Source organism: Cyprinus carpio, chromosome B13, assembly GCF_018340385.1.
Source record: "Cyprinus carpio isolate SPL01 chromosome B13, ASM1834038v1, whole genome shotgun sequence".
NCBI lineage: Eukaryota > Metazoa > Chordata > Actinopteri > Cypriniformes > Cyprinidae > Cyprinus > Cyprinus carpio.
The window spans coordinates 21,006,159-21,027,033 of record NC_056609.1 but is presented as its reverse complement, the minus strand read 5'-3'; the positions used below and the strand labels follow the sequence as shown (position 1 = coordinate 21,027,033).

General features: G+C 34.1%; 1 pseudogene; it reads right to left on the bottom strand.

The window, feature by feature from the left end:
* LOC109088397 lies at positions 1-20,780 on the bottom strand (annotated as a pseudogene).
* Positions 20,781-20,875: the final 95 nt, after the last annotated feature.

The following is a 20,875-nucleotide window of genomic DNA, read 5'->3' as shown; positions in this document are numbered from 1 at the left end:
ACTCGAACAGCATTACAAAAATGATCAACAAAAATATCTGTACACCTATTAAAGCTTGTTTATGTCATTCTTCAACATAAACTCCAGGCTATTCTGAAGCTGGCCCTCTGAATGGGTCATGTTCATAAGGAGTCCTTCACAGGAATCTTTCCCATGCGTCCAAATACTCACAGCCTCTCCCTTTGCTTGTCAGTGAGTCTTTAGGAAGACTGATGAACAGATGGAGTGGCAGTGGCTGTAGTTCTGTAATATCATGAGGGGAAGAGGCCACTGAAAGCATCTTGGATGGCACGATGGCACGCCAGTCCTGATGTATAACCACCAGCCTGATCCTGCGGAGACGCTGTACGCACATGATTCAGATACCTGAACATGAGAGAAGAAGATTAGGTGTAACAGTGAATAGCTTAACAGTGGTTTGCAAACCCACAATTTTGGTTTCGAGCATAATGGGGTTAATCCTCTAGAGGGAGCAGCTCTATTGTTTTACATGCATGAGTCCATGGGTTTCACAATGACAAGAACAAATTTGTTTAATTTTTAAAAGAAATAAAATGTTTCAAACAAAAATGTCAGCTGTTCCTTTACTGTTTCTAAATATAATGTTATATAACATATACGCTACTGTGCAAAAGTTTGAGGTCAGTAAGATTTTTTTCAATGTTTTTGAAAAGTCTTATGCTCAGCAAGGCAATTTTTTGATGAAAAATAAAGTAAAAACAGTAATATTGTGAAATATCATTTAAAATGACTTTTTTATTTTAATGTATTTTAAAATGTTATTTATTTCTATGATGGCTGAATTTTCAGCAGCCATTATTTCAGTCTTCAGTGTCACAAGGTCCTTCAGAAATCATTCTAATATGCTGATTTCTTATTATCAGTACTGAAAAATGACAGTACTGCTTAATATTTTTGTGCAAAACATTTGTGTTAAAACATCTTTTGTAACATTATAAATACTGTCATTTTCGATCAATTTAATGCATCTTTGCTGAATAAAATGTATACTGTACATTTCCTTCAAAAATCTTGCAGACCTTAAAATATTGTTAATATTATATATTCACAATAATATATTATGTATATTAAAATAAATATTATAGAAATATATTTCTATGCATTTTACGCCACAATTAAATATATAAGAATGTAATTGCTGTTAATATTAATGAGTAACAATGCATCAAAATGTCACTTCTTCATTCTTCTCCAAATTGACAACTACTGGTTGACCACAAAGCATCAGGACAAGCATAACCTAATGCTTGTGGGAGGGATCTCACACTAGCCCAACACCACAAAACTCTCCAGCAGCTGGAGTCCACAGCGGCCATTCATTATGAGACAACTGAAAATTACTTGTAAACTGATACTACAGCGAGAGGGAGAGAAAATGGAACGAGAGAGAGGGAAGAGAGTGATAGAGGGGGTCAGGTATCATCAGAAACACTTAAGCTCCTCCAAACACCACACACAAACTAAACAAACAGAGATTACTGAAGCACTGGACCATGAGCTAATGCACACAGAATGCTGCTTCAGTTCTCCATCATTAATCCACAAACCACACATATAATTCCACTAAGTAAATCACTGTTAGCACTTTTTAAAGGGGTCATGTGATGCGATTTCAATATTTCCTTTCTCTTAGGAGTGTTAAAAGCGCTTGGTGCATAAAGAAGGTCTGTAAAGTTTCAAAGACTAAAGTCTCAAATCCAAAGAGATCTGACTCACAGTCTGTTATTACGTTTTCATATGTAAAGGATTTGCCACTGATGATTCAAACGCGAGTTTTGAGAAGTGTAGAGTAGCTTGTTGTTTGTCGTTTCTCCGATCACAAATGCAGACATGTTTTTTTGTTTATGCAGCGCGATATGCAAAGCAACATGTAAAAAGACAGTATAAGTCATTATAATCAGTAATTATGTACCCACTGGATGCAACAAATGCATGGTTTGTAATGGGATTTATTGGTTTTGTCTCATCACACCGGGGCAAACGGCATCACAGTCTTAAGGGGCGTAACATTTCCGTCACACGCTTGAGACATTCAGCCAACCACAACGCACTGGATAGCTGGGCAATCAGAGCACACCTCGCTTTTCAGACCGATGAGCTTTGCAAAAATCTACACGTTTCAGAAAGATGGGGCATAGATGAGCAACAATAATGTACAGTATGTGAAAAATAATGTGTTTTTTTTTAACCTTAAACCACAAACATTTTCTTTTTAGCAACATCATATAACCCCTTTAATACAGATTCAGAAAGAAAGAAAGTGGAACAAAATAGTCTTTAAAACTAAAAATGGATTTATCTTTTCGGGAAAAAAAAAGAAAAAAAAGTCAGTAAATAAAAGTTCATGACCTTCACAAAATGGTGTATGTTCACGTCATGTGGTCAAAATAATTGCAAATTATGAATAAATTGTATATTATAAACTGTATGTTTTCCATATATTGTATATTGTAAATTATTTTCCATAAATTGTAAGGCTTATAATTTTGGTTTGTGGTGGTGTAAAAATGGGGTCAATATATTTTTGAAAGAAGTTTCTTATACTAACCAAGGCTGCATTTATTTGACCAAAAATACAGTAAATATTGTAAAATAATGCAATAATTTTAAATAAATTTTAAAATAACTGTTTCTGTTTAAATATACTCTGAAATGTAATTTATTCATGTGATGGCACAGCTGAATTTTCAGCAGTCATTAGTCTAGTCTTCAGTTTCAGATGTTCCTTCAATTCAATATTCTAATATGCTGATTTTGTGCTTATTTGTACCAAATAAGAATTTTTTTTATTATTATAAACGTTGAAATCAGTTATGCCACTTAATATCTTTGTTGAAACATTGCTAAATAATGCTACATTTTGTCAGGATTCTTTGATGAATAGAAAGTGACAATATTTATTTTAAGTAAAAATCTTTTGTAACAACAAATGGGACTGTATATTTCTCACAAACTAAATTACATTTTTGGTAAAAAATTTTAAAAAGTTAAAATAAGTTAATAATTTTACTAGTGTTGTCAAACGATTAATCGCTTCCAAAATGAAAGTTTTTGTTTACATAATACATGTGTGTGTACTGTGTATATTTTTTATGTATATATAAATACACACACAGTATATATTTTGAAAAAAATTACATGTATTTACATGTATATATTTATATTCATATAATTTATATTATATATATATTATATTTAATGTATAAATGTAAAAATTTTCTTAAATATGAACATGCATTTGTGTGTATTGATATACATTATGTAAAAAAATAAACTTTTATTTTGGATGCGATTTATCGCGATTAATCATTTGACAGCACTAAATTATACATTTTTTTTATATGAATGAAATTGCCTCAAACTGAAGTACAAGAAGAAAAGTCCTAAAGGAAGAAAATATTGGAAAGAAAATTGAAAAGTAGTTTGAAAAGTGACTAATGCAAGGGTTTGGACTAGGACCAAAATGTTTAGGAGGATATTACTGGTTGCCTGAGTATGGCTCCAGCTATCTTGATGTATACTTCACAAGATAGACATGTTGCTGACATAGCTCATGTTGTCAATTGAATGAGGTTGAAATTTTAACATGAACAGAGCAGTTTTTAGTTAAAACATGCAGCTGTATCAGTGTTGACACACTGTGGTGATGATGGTGTGTGTGTGTGTTCTCCATCAGAGGGATCTGCGTGTCTTGCCAGCCTTTAATGCCTAATAGAAGTTGAGAAAGACTTTCCGAGCACAGGATTCAGCACAGAAATATTCCCTTAGAAAAAAAAGAGAAAACTCTCTAGCAGCTGCTGGACAATCTGTCATTTTTACAGGGTCAGTGTCACACACACATTCCTCAAACAGATCTGGTTGCCCGCACTGCTATGTCAGTAGCACATATATCAAACTACAACTCATCCATGACACAAACATCCTCATCAGAGTTCAGAGAGCAAACTCATCTACGCAGAAGCCAAGAGATGACCTGGGTCATTAAAACCTACTGGTCCGAAGGTATATTGCTGTTTACAGAGGCAGCGTGTATCTGTAATGCATGAAGACGTGTAGCATGGTTTATGTTTTAAAGAAAGACGGCAACAACCAAGTCTGAATGAGGCGAACAAAAACACACACCCATACACATCTGGGAGATCATGTGTGAAGATTCCTTGCTCAAAGGAAAAGTCACACCATTGTAAAATGCAAAATTCACTCAAATCTCTGGACTGAGAGAGAGAGAAAAGGTGAACAAGTTTAGTTTGTCCATTTTTTCACAATGCACCCTAGGGGTATGTTTTAGAAGTTCAGCTCTTTCTTGCTACCTCTTACACACAGAAACAGGGGCCATTTGCAAGCCAAATTTACTCTTGAAGCCAAGGCCAGAAACTTTGTTTTAGGCTTGTTTGCATATGCAAATATCAAATCTCAAATCTCAAAATGCAGTTTCCAAAAAAAAAAAAAAGACAAAAAAGGCCTTACAGACAAGAAGAGATGGAGGAATGGATGGAAGACATGTCTGCAGTCATTGACCCTTCTAGAAAAGGTCTGGTCTGGCCCTGAATGCTGATTGGTTATAGTTGGTTAAATCCAGCCGTGCTGCAAAACACTAAATAATAACAATTACGACGTGAAACACCTTTTTTAGCTGTATAAAGCTTACTAAAATAAAGTAAATATGTCAGGAAGAAGATCTTTTAGAATTATGACACTTATTGAATTACCCTAATGAAATTGTCTAATGAAATTTTGTACGCTTAATATTTTCATTATTAAGTAGTAACTGTTAGGTTTTAACTGTTTGCCTTGTGCATGGTTATATTCACAATACCTCTTGTTCTTTATTACCTAAATAAACAACAATCAACCAGATTTATGTCGAAAAACATAATAAAGCTACTGACCCTGTTCACACACGTGCCCTCTTCTGACCTGCTGATGGATTACTTCCTGTCTAGCAAGATGACTTCATGTATGGCAAAGTGTGTTTCTGTAGAAGTAGTAGTCTAAACATTGGCATGGCAGTGAAAGACAAGTCCTTTGCAATTGCTCCAAGTAACCTAAAGAAAATTATACTAAGAAATTCAGGAACTTGTGAAAACATTTTGCATTTATAATTAAAAGAAAATAAATCAATTCTGCATTAAATTTAAAAACAATGCAAAATAGAAGCATTTTTTTACTAGCTGTTTCATACTTTAGGACTCAAATTAAGCACAACAAAAAATATATAATAAGAAATAGAAGTAAAAAATAAAAATCACTGCATATCACTGCACTCCACCATTCAAAAGTTTGGGGTTACTAAGACTTTTTTTTTTAAATAAATTAATACTTTTATTCAGCAAGGACACATTCAATTGATCAAAAGTGTAAATATAGATATTTATAATATTACAAAAGCTTTCTCTATTTGAAATAAATTCTATTCTTTTAAACTTTCAATTCATCAAAAAATCTTTAAAAATGTATCATCACAAAATTATTATAGATCACTGTTTTCAAAATTAATAATAATAATAAATGTTTCTGGAGCACCAAATCAGCTTATTGAATAATTTCTGAAGGATCATGTGACAATGAAGGCTGGAGTAATGGCTGCTGACAATAAAGCTTTGCTATCACAGAAATAAGTGACATTTTTATATACATATATATTTAAACAGTAATTAAAGTTTTACTTTTTCATCTAATAAATGCAACCTTGGTGAGCATAAGAGACTTGTTTTAAAAACATTTTACTAAACCCAAACAAACACAGACTCACATACAAGCTGTGTCCTGTCCAATAACAAATGCCTCTTAAACTAATTACCTTATCCAACTCTCTGCAGACACGTCTCAAAACTCACCAGAGACATCACTCATCACTGACTGAATGTGTGTGTGTGTTTGTGTGTGTGTCCTGAGAGGGTTTGATGGGAATATTACTGATCCATGAAGGAAGACTTGAACAGCCAAAACTTGAAATATATGTATATGCAATATTGTAAGAGTATAAGAACATATAAGTTATAGTTACCCCCCCCCCCCCCCCAAAAAAAAAAACTATTCTACCATTCAAACAATATGCACACATTACACATATGCAGCTGACCACACCTGAAGACATTGTGTGTGAAAGAAAGAAAACTTCAACCCAATCTCCTCCTTTCAAGACGCAAACGCACACAGCTGTCTTTAATAAAATGCCCCACCCAATCTGTATTTATACAGGTACAGAACGGGGGGGACACAGAGGATGGGGTTCGCCCCGAGGGTGAGGAGGAAGTGAATACATACATGACCCTCCAAAAACACAAACCAGTCCAACATAAATCTCCACTAACTCACTGTCAAAACACACTAAGACAAATAGCAAAAAAAAAAAAAATCCATCTCTCTGTCAACCTCACACATACACACATACACACAAACACTCAGAGACTCGTCTGCTCTCGACTTCAAAAGACTGAAGCTGGAAAGAAAAAAAAGAAGATTTCAAAACGAAAGAGAAAAAGAAACAAAGAGAGTGATCCACCCTATCGTCTCTTTTCATAACCCTCACTCTTTTTCTTCTCCTGTCCTCTGCTTTTCAGCTCAAACCACATCACAAGATCCTCGGCTGAAGATTCCAGTGTGTATCTATCTATCTGGGGGGGGGGGGGGGTCAGTACAAGTTGAGCTCTGTCAACAGCATCTGTGACAGAAACACACTTACAATGGAAGTATTGGTAAACTTAAGCTTAATTTGCATTTAAAGGTTAACAATTATTTTTTTCATCGTAAAAAAATTTTTTCATCTTAGTTAGTTCACACAAAGATTAACATTCTGTCAGCAGAATTTTAATTTTGGATAAACTATCCCTTTAATACTATAGTCATCAGTAGGCTAATAAAAGCTGTTTTATTTTACATAAAGTAGTTCACCTCATGGGAGCATGTTCAGGTTATTAAGAAATTATTAGAGGTAGGATATAGTAAACAGCATTAGCAGAATAAAGATCATTGCATTAACGAAGTTAAACTTTAAGTGAAGTGTGAAACTGCAAGCATAGCAAAAATGTCAGCAGACTTCCTGTTTACCCTGGGAGCAGTGCACCATGGGAGATGTGGTTTATTTGTTTGAATAAGAGGTCATTTATCTCTGTCAAACACACACTCTCAACAGAAAGGGAACAATAATAAAAAAATGTAGTCTTCCTTAAAGGGATACTCCACCCCAAAATGAAAATTTTGTCATAAATCACTTACCCCCATGTCGTTCCAAACCCGTAAAAGCTTCGTTCGTCTTCGGAACACAATTTAAGATATTTTGGATGAAAACCAGGAGGCTTGTGACCGTCCCATAGACTGCCAAGTAACTTACACTTTCAAGGTCCAGAAAAGTATGAAAGACATCGTCAGAATAGTCCATCTGCCATCAGTGATTCAACCGTAACATTATGAAGCGACGAGAATACTTTTTATACGCAAAGAAAACAAAATTAACGACTTTATTCAATAATTTGTCTCATTTGTCTCTCCTCATCACCATAGCACCATTTGGGAGAATATCCGCTGAACGCAAGCAGCATACGCTCTTCTGTGTCAGCTGCGCTGCACGGATGCGCTGTTTTCGTTCAAATCAAAGCGTAAATACACATAGAAAACGTATCCTTGTGTTGAAGCTGACACAGAATAGTGCACGCAGTTTGCATTCAGCGGATATTCTCCAAAATAGCGCTACGGTGATGCAAACAAACACAGAGGAGACAAATTGTTGAATAAAGTTGTTATTTTTGTTTTCTTCGCGTACAAAAAGTATTCTCATCACATCATAACGTTACGGTTGAACCACTGATGGCAGATGGACTATTCTGACGATTTCTTTTATACTTTTCTGAACCCTGAGAGTGTAAGTTACTTGGCAGTCAATGGGACAGTCACATCCAAAATATCTTAAATTGTGTTCCGAAAACGAACGAAGCTTTGACGGGTTTGGAACGACATGGGGGTAAGTGATTAATGACACAATTTTCATTTTTAGGGTGGAGTAACCCTTTAATGCCCATTAACTTACTGACATACTGATATAATATAATGTAATGTAATGTAATGTAATGTAAGTAACACTTTACAGTAAGATCTCATTTGTTAACATTAATACTTTAGTTAACATGAATGAACAATAAGCAATGTATTTTTACAGTATTTATTAACCTTTGTTAAAGTGGATTAATAAAAAAATAAAGGTAACAAGGTGCTTATTAGCATGCAATTTACTAGCATACTTGCTACTGGTTTGTTAGTACTTATGAAGCACATATTAATGACTCATTCTGCATGACCATATATTTACTATACGTTTACTGATATGTTTACAGCTATTAATAAGCAACAAATTATGAGATTATTGAGGCCAGAATCAAAGCTAATGTTAGTTAATAGTGAGAAATAAAATTTTCATTGTTAGTCCATGTTAACTAATGTAGTTTAGTAATGTTAACCAATGAAACCTTTTTGTTAAGTGTTACCATAACAGAATTCACATTAGCAAAATGCAACTGATTCTTACCCTAATCGGCCCAATTGATCCAGTTCTGGAATGGGCGGCCCATATGTGTCAATGCATAGAGGCTGATAGACGTACAACACCTCCTCCATGCGAGACACAGAAGCAAAAGAAACAGTTTGACCCTGAAGGAAAGAGACAGAGAGAAAGACACAATCACTCACTTTTCAATAAAAACAAACACACATTTTCATGGCAATAAAAAAAAAAAAATAAATAAAACACCACTGCACAAAAAAATGAGACAAGATTTAAATAGACAGACTGCTTGCCTAAAACCCCAAACACTAACAATAAACAAAGACAAACACACAAAAAAACAAATAAGATTGGTTAAAAAGGCATGGACAAATGTGATTTCTGAGGACAGCCATTTATGTACCAAGTAGGTACATATACCTATAAAATATATTACTTTTGTTAGCTTTTCATTTAATTTTACACTATTTTATTTAACGCCATTTGAGGTGATAATAGTTAAAACACACACTCACTGAGTTTAAAATGAAACACTTAATGCAGATGACCTCATTTAAACAACACTAACAGACATTCAGTCTGAGATGAAGTCTCACACACACAAATGCATGGGTGCCAACAAACACACACATCCCTCTATGGATACAGATCCAAGCAGGGGATCTAAAGATGTATGACAACATCACTCACTGCCAACATACACACACACACAAAGGCAACACACACAAGGGAGATTGAACTTGCTGGAGACAGACAGAAACCACAGCATGGAGGGAGTGTGAGTGAGTGTGTGTGTGTGTGTGTGTGTGTGTGTGTGTGTGTGTGTGTGTGTGTGTGTGTGTGTGTGTGTGTGTGTGTGTTTATAAGAATTAACCACCATAGGAGATCCTCTTTACACATATTTTAAAGTACTACTGCATGCATTTATACAGCAACAAAACAGCAAAGTAAAATAATGCGACACAAAACAGGAAGAGAAAAAAGAAAAAAGTAACTAGAGCGTGAAAAAGAACACTTGTGAGGGACGTTTTACAATCTGTTAATTGACTCCAATTAAACATTCCTGAGTGTGAGCAACCTAAGTGCACAGCCAAAGTACAAAATCACATTTTTGCAACACTAGGCAATGGCGGGTGAATTTGGCAAAAATAAATTGGGAATAATGTATATTTAATATGAATATTTTGTATTTACACTACCATTCATTTTGAGGTCAGTATTTTTTTTTAAAGAAATTCATATTTTTATTTCATTTATATCAGGGACAGTAAAGACATTCATAATATTACAAAAGCTTTCTATTTTAAATAAATTATGTTCTTTCAAAATTTTATGCATCAAAGAATCCTGAAAAAAAACACAAAAAAACATCACAACCATTTTCCAATTTCGTTTTGCCAATTTCCATCACAGAAATAAATTTCATTTTAAAATATATTTAAATAGAAAACAGTTAAAAATTGCAATAAAATGTAATTTGCTGTATTTAACTATATTTTTATTCAAATAAATTAGCATAAGACAATAAGAGATTTCGTTTAAAAATATATATCTTACTGACCTCAAACCTTTCGACAACAGTATATATTTAAAAAATAATAAAAAAATAAGATCCATGTGATCCCCCCCCCCCCCCCCCCCCCCCAAGATTGCTTGAGAAATATGTTTGCCATTAAATTTAAAACTACTATTGTTGCAGTAGATTTCTTCAATAAAGTTACTTGGCTGGTTTTATTTATTCACTAAAAACTATTTTTCCTCACATTGAACCCAGCAAATAACACACACACACACTTGCAGGTTCATAAAAAGTGGATGCAGCATTCCAATTCTACAAATTGAACACTTTAACTTTCTACATACACACCAAATGTATGTGGTTAATAATGAATTCAAAATAACAAACATAAATTCTTGTCCACCCAGCCTGATCAGTTCCAAACTCACGTCTCACACATAAACACAATCTGTCTAGAGATTTCCATGTCAACACATACAAACCATCCAATCATAGATTACCCTGTCAACAGCTGAATACCAGTGGAAAACTCTTCAGAACTCCAGTACACACACACACACTCCATGGTAAACCACTACCGCATCTTTACCAACTCAAAATGAACATCTGCACTCAGCATTAATTTGTGGTGTTTAATATGTGTGTGTATAGAGAAATGCTGCTGATTCTGAGTATGCTGAGTGACTATAGATATATATTCACTCCCCAGCGCCCTTAAAACAGAGCTGCTGGCTCGATCCATCTTCATTACTGTGCGGGGGTGGAGAGGGAAGGAAATCCCTGAGCTGAAACACCCCTCTGATTGTCTGCGCATTCAGAGTTTCACTCCAAGCAGTTACACACAGTTTAACAGGGCCTTGTGTTTAAATCAATCATATATCTGCTGCGTTTCGACATTCAGTGCCGTCCAGCGCATTAACCTCACCCCTGCCTGGGCAGTGAATCAGTCCATATGTTTGACATTAACACATAGTAAACATGTTTTTACGAGGTGGACTTGAATTTAAAATTTTTAAAATAAACCATCTCCCCTGGTTCTGCATTTTAGACTTCTGTCTTGGGAGGCACAGAAAATTTTGATTGGCACAGGAAAGGCTCTACGATGCAACGGCTCATTTGTTTGTTCATTCTGTGGCTGTGATAATTTTCTTCACCAAACCAGCAAATGCCAGTTATTATTTCTGAGATGTGGTGGTATTGCTTCTTGCCAGCATTCAGCTACAAATATCAACCAGAATGTGGGATGGGATTTGGGAAATTCTGTTGTAAACTATGCCTTCTCAAATTTGGTTTTGGAAAGTAAACCTAAAGAAGGCTGTTTCTCCAAAACTTCTTAAAGAAACAAAAATCTTAAAGGGAACTGTATAAACTTCTGTAGCATTTTATTCAAATCAAAGTTTCTTGCACCAAAAACAGTCAAAATTTATTTTTACTAACCATAATTTAACTAAATAAAAACAGGCTGTTTTTGCTACTGTACCTTTAAGAGTTTATGTAAATAACTATCATGATTAGCTATTCTCTTTGTACCAGCAAAATCCACACTGTTGGTCACCAAAGCAGACCAAGCTGACCATAGCCCATAAATCTTATTCTGCCAAGAACCATTAATTTATACATTAAGATCTGTATGATTAAGTTTAAAATATTTTTTGATGTAATATTTGGAGTGAGTAAATATGAAATCAGATATAACTACAAATAACAACACAGGTAGGCCCAAGAATATCTTACATACAAACTTCTAATTTCCTAAATCAAATCTCTGAATATCTTTTAAAAATCTGATGGCATGAACCTTGAAAGCACTGCCAAATCCAGCTGATTGTTGCAATCCTGTAAACTGAAAACAGCTTTGTTTCCCATTGGACTGATAAAAAATTGTGCACCTTGATCCAAAAATTGCATAAAGTCAGCCAATCAATTTCACTTTGGATTTTAGAATTTTGTTAAAGAGTTCTGATAATATTCTCATAATTTATCATAATTCAAGTTTACATTAATGCGTTTGAAAAAAGAAATGAAAAAAGCAACAGGTCTCGGAATTGACAGACATCCTGGTTTGTTTTTACAATTATATTATTATATTAGCTGCTGATTTTCTGTGTATTGCAATTTTTAATTAAATTTTTCATCTATTTTTAAAAGCATTTTTTACGCATATAACATTTTGACTCTCAATGTCCAATATATTAATTTCTGTTTAACTACTTTAAATATTTAATAACCTAAATAAAATAAAATCGATCAATCAATAAGTAAGTCATTATAAAACCTGTGTGTAAATTAATTTTGTAATAAGTATTGTTTAGTTATTGTAAAAGTCAGTTTACATATTGATTTAATCTATTTTTTAGCATTTTTTATTTGAGATTAGAGTCAGATTATTTTATATATGTGAGCCTGGACCACAAAACCAGTCTTAAGTGTCAATTTTTCAATATTGAAATTTATAAATCATATGAAATCTGATTAAATACGCTTTCCATTGATGTATTGTTTATTAGGATCTGACAATATTTGGCCGAGATACAACTATTTGAATATCTAGAATCTGATGGTGCAAAAAAAAAAAAAAAAAAAATAAAACCCCAATACTGAGAAGATTGCCTTTAAAGCTGTCCAAATGAAGTCCTTAGCAATGCATATTACTAAATAAAAATGAAGTTTTGATATAGTTACTGTAGGAAATTTACAAAATATCTTCATGGAACATGATCTTTACTTAATATTCGAATGATTTTTAGCATAAAAGAAAAATCTATCATTTTGACCCATACAATTTATTTCTGGCTATTGCTACAAATATCCCTATGCAACTTAAGACTGGTTTTGTGGTCCAGGGTCACATATAAATATCATTTATCAATTTAAATATTTGAAGTCATCCTTAGACCCCATTGGAAATTTTCCAAGGAATTTTTCCGTGGTTGAGAATCATTGCTTTAAAGCTAAATTATACTCTATTGCTTTTGTTATTAACTATTGATAAATATCTTTAAATGAGAATTGTCTATTAAAGTTTTTAGAGAATTACTTTTGACAAAGCTTCATTAAACAATGTGTGTTCCGAGTAAATACATTTTTTGGTTAAGTCAAGAGGAACGTGAGAGAACGGCAAAAGGTTTCTGTTTCACATGGGATGAGGCAGGAGAGTGCGTCGGGACTCTGACTATGCAAGTCTTCAGGACGCTCCAAGGTCAACAAATATAAACTGTCTATCAGCACCTCTGCTGACCTTCACACACATACACACATTCACCTCAGATCAGCACATTTGAAAATGATCACACACTCACACTGCTCTGCATGGGACACGAGAAAAATGTCACAAAAACACACAGATATTACCACAAATACAACAAACATTCATCAACACATTATCTTAAAAATCTTGACCTATTCACAGAAAAATAATCATCAGTCGCTGAATTCACACTGAGAAAGTGTCCTGAATTTACCGTGTAACACTAGTGAACACACATACAGGTTCAGTGGGGATAAAGTGAGCTTTGTGGACCCTCCAGCTGGCATTAACTGAGCTCAAGTAACAAGTGTGAGAGCCAATGCCCTCTACATGCCCTGTAACACACACTATTTTGATCTCCAAGCCTCTACTGGCTCTGTCCACATTTATGCCGACCCAGTATGAATCTGCCTGCAAAAAGTCAGACGAACACACACATTGCTTAACTTAAACATCTGTGCATTAAATATAACCATATACACATGCCTCCTGCCTAGTAGTCTATAGCCATCTGACGGAGCTGACGAACACTTTTTTTCCCGGTACTATCCTCCATGTGCCAAGATCCATGCCAACATACACACCACTCATCTCTTCATGCTAACCACAAGACGCGTTTGTGGAAACTTATGCACTTGGATACACACACACAAACACAGACAATTATGCACACGGTTTCTGTTTTTATTCTCAAACGGCAGTTTTTGAGATGTATTGCTCCCCCTCCTCGTTTGCATACACATTCATGACATGTTGGTTCAGGTCTGTGTCCTCTGCAGTGACCGCTGAAAGGATTTTTTTTAAAGAACAAACCTGTCTTACCTGCTTTACAACACAGACGCACCACAAAATGATATAAACACACACACACACACACACACACACACACACACTCCCACGTCATACTCACACACTGGCTAATACAAGCATGCTGGTGTGTCTGTGTGTACGCAAAAGCTTGTGCACATAGTGTGCTGAATATTACACATAAAAAAATATAAAAATATATATATAAAATCTATAAAAAAAAAAAAAAAAAAAAAATATATAATTTGCAATATATATATATATATATATATATATATATATATATATATTTATATATTTATATATATATATATATATATAAAATCATCAGATAAACCAGAAATTGATTTGATTAATTATTAATTAATATGATTAAAAATGTTATTCACTATCACCTTTACCGATTATGTGTGTGTGTATGTATGTTGTTCCCTCACCATCATTATTCCAGTAGAGAAGATGTTTGCTGGCTTGCCTTTTTGCTTTTGTTTTTCTATCTGGGTCTCCAGTTGAACAGCTCGATCTTTATGTTGGGCCAACAGCAGAGCCGCAGGTAACTTGGAAATTTCCTGCAAACACAACATTGAGGATTTGCTTTTATTTTAAACATTTTTGAAACTTTAATTGACATTGAGGAGAGGACAGTGATGGAAAGGAAGGGAAGATCAGGAAATAACACAAGTTAGAGCCAAACTTGCAATGTTTGCAGAAGCACCTCAACTTGCCAGAGCACTAACCACTAGGCCACAACTCCAACCAGATATTGTATTATATATTGTGTGTGAAGTATATGAAATACAGACTATATGAAATGAGACATCAACCCATGGAACAAATCAACACTTGTGTGAGTTAGTGTACCAGTTCATCCAGCAGGGCCTGTTTGTTTTTCCTCTTGGCCTGTAGTTGTCTCTGTTCCTCCTGCAGGGTCTCTAGTCTCCTCTGCTTGTATCTTGCTGCTCCTGTAACAACAGCTCCTCCAACTCCTCCTGCTCACGTGTCTAGAGAGGCAATATTAAATTAGGGATGGAAAGATCAAATAAAAAATTAAATAAAAGCTCTACTGTGTCTTGAGCACATGCACAAAATGCCAAGCTGTGGCTCCAATAAGATGTCATTCTGATCTTTTCCTACAATCTATTTCTGTCCAATCAGAACCATGCACACATACTCACTAGTTTGGCTTTGTTTCTCTGTATAATGTCTTTGTTATCTCGCTGGTACTGTTCCATAATCTGCTTGGTCCGTTCAACATCTATGTTATTAGTCAGGTTAAACACTGGACAGAGAAAGAGGTAAATACATTTCTTTCATTTACAGTTTTTTAGTCAATTTGACTCTTTTCTCCAATGCAATGTAACTGTTTTCAAAACAATTAGCACAGCCATCCAAACACAAAATTATCTTAACCAAACAGTTCTACTTTACCGCAAAATGAAGCACTGCAATTTTTTCCCAGTAATGCATTTATTAAAAGTAAATATTAACATCAAATATAGGTGTGTTCTCTATTGATTATAAAACACATTCAGCAGTAGATGCACAAATATGCCAATGAAAATACATGTTAATTGCAATACTTCAACAGGAAGTTTTGTTTTACATATATTTTGTATATCTAAACGAAATAAAAAATTCTTCCAAAATAAAAATTTCTTCCAACACCAACACCTGCTATCACTAACTGCCCCTTTAAACTTAAAATCTGTTTGTGCCGCCTTTATCAGCAAGAACTGCAAACAAACTTTTCTAATAACTACAGATCAGTCTTTATATATGTTAATATATAGTTCACAAGACAGAAAAATTGCCAAAATTATTAAAATAACCCCATTCAAAAGTTTCGGAACAATTAAATGTGATTTGTGTAAAATCTTTTTTCAGCTATTTTAAAGTATTGGTTGGTTGTATTAACTGTATTAAAACTGTAAAACATTTATAGAATGCCAGAAACTAATTAAAAAAAAAAAAAAAATGAATAAATGATATGTATCTCACCAATGTCCTCCACCTGCTCCAGGTAGTCATTATATTCTTTCAGAAAGGAAAAATCAAATTCCCTCTTATTATAGCTGAAAGACGAAAGAAATACATTAAAACACAATAATGAGCCAATAAGACAATTTTGGATGCACATATACATACTTTTTCTGCCACATACATTTTGAGAACCTTCTTGCAGATCTCCACCTCTTTATCAATGGCTGGATCTTCGAAGAGCTGCACGCGAAAATTACTCTTTCTGAGAGGAGTGTTGCACTGCACACAGTTACCTGAGCCACGGACAAACAGCATCTCCACACAGCTCTCACACCTGAAACACACACATTTTACTCACATTGGCAGAAGGTCTGCTGAATGAGGGTCAAAATAAACAGTAATGAAATGTGAAATCTGCTGGAAAAGCCTTCGGAAGCGATTCCACACAAACACACATTTCAATCATCTCACTGCTTCAGAGGGTAAAATTGGGCCCACGAAACTTTCCAAACAGAGCCATAAGTTAGACTAATGGATAAAACAGAGGCCTGATATGTGTGTGTGTGGTGGTCTTACTCAATCATAATGGAGTGATGACTGGATGGGTTTGAAGCAAAGCACACATACACAATATGAACTGACAAAGTACAGTGTGTTAAAAACCAATGTTACCTCTTGCCCAGGATTTATGCATATAACTAATGCTGAGTTTCAACTAGATTTTCTTAAAAATACAGTAAACAATCTTTTATTTTCCACTGAGAAGTTCAACTTTCCTTTTCTCTGTCTGTTTTTTCCCTCACTCTTTCTAGAGATTAATTTGCTCTCTGAAACTGTTCAGTAAGCCAGGTACTGTATATGATACAGTGGACAAACTTTGCTGGTGACAGGAAATTATTGAGGCGTGAAAGTGGGAACCTTTTCAGAAATAAAAAGCTAACAAATCATTTGTTGTAATTGTAAATTGGCTTAATGCTCATAAAATATAACTTTCTTTGTTTAGATTTTTACATTTTAGTTTTATTGATAAAAAAAAAAATTAAATACCACAAAGGGTTAAGTAAGCTTAATTTTGAATGAAACTAATGCTTTTATTTAACAAGATGGTTTAAGTTGATAAATCAAAAGACATTTACATTGTTACAAAAATCATATTTCAGATATTTCAAATGCTGTTCTTTTGAACTTTCTATTTATCAAAAAAAAAAGAACACAGCATTGATAATAATAATAAATGTTTATGTAGCATCAAGTCAGCATATCAGAATGACTTTGAAAGGATCATGTGGCACTGTAGACTGGATTATTGGCGGCTGAAAATTCAGCTTTGCTATCACAGGAATAAATTACATTTGTAAAATATATTAAAATAAAAAACTGTTTTGTTGTTAATGAGTAACAATATTTCACAATATTACTCTTTTATACGTATCTCTGATCAAATAAATGCTGAGTATCAGAAAACCCTTTTAAAAACATACTGACCACAAAATTTGAACAGTAGTGTACATTTTTGGTTTTGTGATGGTGGCAGTGTAAAGAATCAGAACCGTGTGTACTAACCACTGCACCCTGGATCAGCTGATATCTGGCTTGAGTTTTCTTTGAAGCATCTCAACTGTTTAATTTTGAACTTACTTTAGATGATAGACTTTATTTCTGAACATGCACAAGGTGAGTGTGCATGTGTGAGAGAGAAAACGACAGACCCTCGAGCACCTCAAAACTCGAGCACAGACTCTCATGTAAATAAATGCTAGACATTCCCTGCTCATTCCTCCACTCCCGATCCGTGTTTGTCAGCACGTTGAGAGGTTAATATACTCCTCTAACTCAGCACAACTGACCCCATCACACACACACAAAATCTGCAAACTCCTGCATTTCACACACACATAAGCTACCTGTGTCCCTCTCATCAACTATCTCTCACACACACCTACTTGTGCCCTTGCCTCTTTACTGCTGCAGGTCATCAGGACACACTCAGCATCAGCCTAACAGTCACAAGCACAGTGTGTCCTCAACTACAGGCACTTTTATGTCCCATGGGTGATTTTTAAAACAGATTTTATTATTCAAATGCCTTTTCTATTCAATTTTATTATTTTACCCTTGTAGATTTTCAATCTTAAAATACAAGTTACAATTTTAAAATTTGGCTAATATTATTATTATTAGCCTATTATGAAAACTATAACAATCTAAAAAAAAGAGTGAAATAATTAACCATTTCAATATCTGTAATGTCAAAAAAAATCTATTTTTTCACAAATTATAACTGTCCCTTAGTTGTGGTGTGATTTCAAAATCAAATAAAGTTCATAGATCTGATTTGAATTTCTTATTCATTTAATCATGTTTTACAATTTGCACATGGCTTACTTATCAAAAATTATGAGCTGATTCTAAGTAAAATTATTATACTCTTCACAACTTCTAAACATTATTTCATTGTGTGAGCCATCCCATGCAAAATGATCATTCAGTTACTTAAAAATTTGTCAGACATACATGTATATATTCAATAAATATCTATGACAGAATTTGTCTGTTTACACGTAACACAAAATAAATATACTAAATACACATAAATGTACATATTACAATTGACTTTTCCCAGTAAACCACTACCTGCTATGGAAATCTAAGAAGCTCTGTGTGATACACAATAGCATTTAGCTGAGTAACAAAAAAAAATTTTTAAAAACATTACCGACATAGAAAAACTGATTGAGAATATTTATACACTATTGTATCAAATAGGCAATTGCAGTTTTTTCAAAACTTGAGCGATTGAGAAAAACTGTAAGAGTTTATTTTCTCTCCAAAGTCCAAAGGGCCAAAAAAGCCCATAGTTGAAGAAACAAACAAGCAACATTTCCATCTCCACTCCATCATCTGTATTTAATCACAGACTATGCTCATGTATTAGCTGTAATGCCTTCATCCTGATTTTCTGCATACAGATGTAAACTGAACTCTCAAGAAATTACCAGGGGACTGTGTGCTGGACTGTCTCCAGCAGCGTGTCAACAGTGTGTTATATATTCATACAATCTGTGAGTCCCAGGTCAGCAGTGCACCATGAGTCCTTAAGTTCTCTGCAGGTCAAGGACGTCCAGAACACGAGGAGTCACGTGACTTCACACATACTACAGTCATGGCCAAAAGTTTTGGCAGTGACATAAATTTTGTGTTTTGCAATGTTTGTTGCTTAAGGTGTTGTGGCGTTCATTCACATTGATTCAAGATTATTGTGCAGAGTTATCAGATGCATTTTAAATAATTCCTAAAAGCTTCATTGGCCAAAAAATGAACTTTTCCCCAAAAAACTAATTTCACTGTTTTTTTATCCTGACACAAAATGACCAGCTAACATTAACTGACTAATCATATCAACAGGACATGTGAAAGTGTGAATGAGTACTAGTCAGGTGAAATCACTATCATACTAAACAGACTGAAAGAGCAGACTGATTGCTATAAAAGGAGGGAAGATGAAAACGTTTGGCCATGACTGTAGATTACATACTACACCCTCTCTGTGGCTAAATGACTACTCTCATGCACCAAATGAACAACTAGTTTGAACACACGTTCGTCTGTATTCATCCCGAACACATTTATCATTGTAATAGTTTCCACCAAAATACCACTGTTACAAAGTTTTGTTATTACTACAATAAAACTACCAAACTAAGGTCAGCACACATGAAAACTACTATAGTAATTTATAGTAAATACTATAGTGTTTTTTTAACCATATTGTAGTAAATTGCTGTGGTAATTCTATAGTTGCTGTGGTAATATAACAACTATAGTGATATAAACAAATTACTTTAACCAATACTGTACTACGTTTTCTACAACTATAGGGTATATTATACTACAATACACTACAGTTTACTGTAGTAAAAACTAAACAGTATTTATTACAGTTTATCAGTTCCCTATAGTTAATACTACAGTATGCTGTAGCATTCATTAACAAAGTGATGTAAATACTTTAATATATATATATATATATATATATATATATATATATATATATATAGTGTAATACACTTTAATATAGTATGGTTCAAAAACACTATAGTATTTAGTATAAATTACTATAGTATTTTTTTCATGTAGCTGACATAACTGTCGCTACATCTTAGGTTTATCAGTCATGTATGTATCAAAACATAACTTTGAAGTGTAAATGATTATAAAAGCGCTTTATAATGTTTGTACATCACATGCTTATTTATTATGATTTCATAGTAATAGCTAAAATTAACTTACTATGGTAACTTTTTTGTAAGGAGAGTTAAAAAAAAAAAAAAGAGAAAGAAAGAAATATCGGTTTACTTCACTCACAGGTTGAAACACTGGCCTTATTAAAGCAAATATACAATATAACAAAACACATAATAAAACTTTTAGTCTTGGCCATCACGAATAAAGCTCCACATCTGGAGGTTTTAGGGTCTGCACAGGTTTGAATAAGAGCTCTGACAGCATGTACTCACAGCGTGTGTCCGCACACATTCACCATCAGCTTCAGAGATGGATTTCTGTATTTGGTCGTCTTGCACCTCGGACATCCCTGATCATCCATTATTAGTGTTTATATCTGTTTTAGTCCGCCTGCAAAAGAATAAACAGCAGTCAACACACTCCAGAGCGCACAGGAGTGTTACATTCAAAACAGCCGGGTGGAAACAAATATGTCTATTACAACTGTTCCTATTCAAACACTGTTCGAGTTTGTGAGCTCTGTCCAGCGCTGAGTTTCAGTGATAGATAGATAGATAGA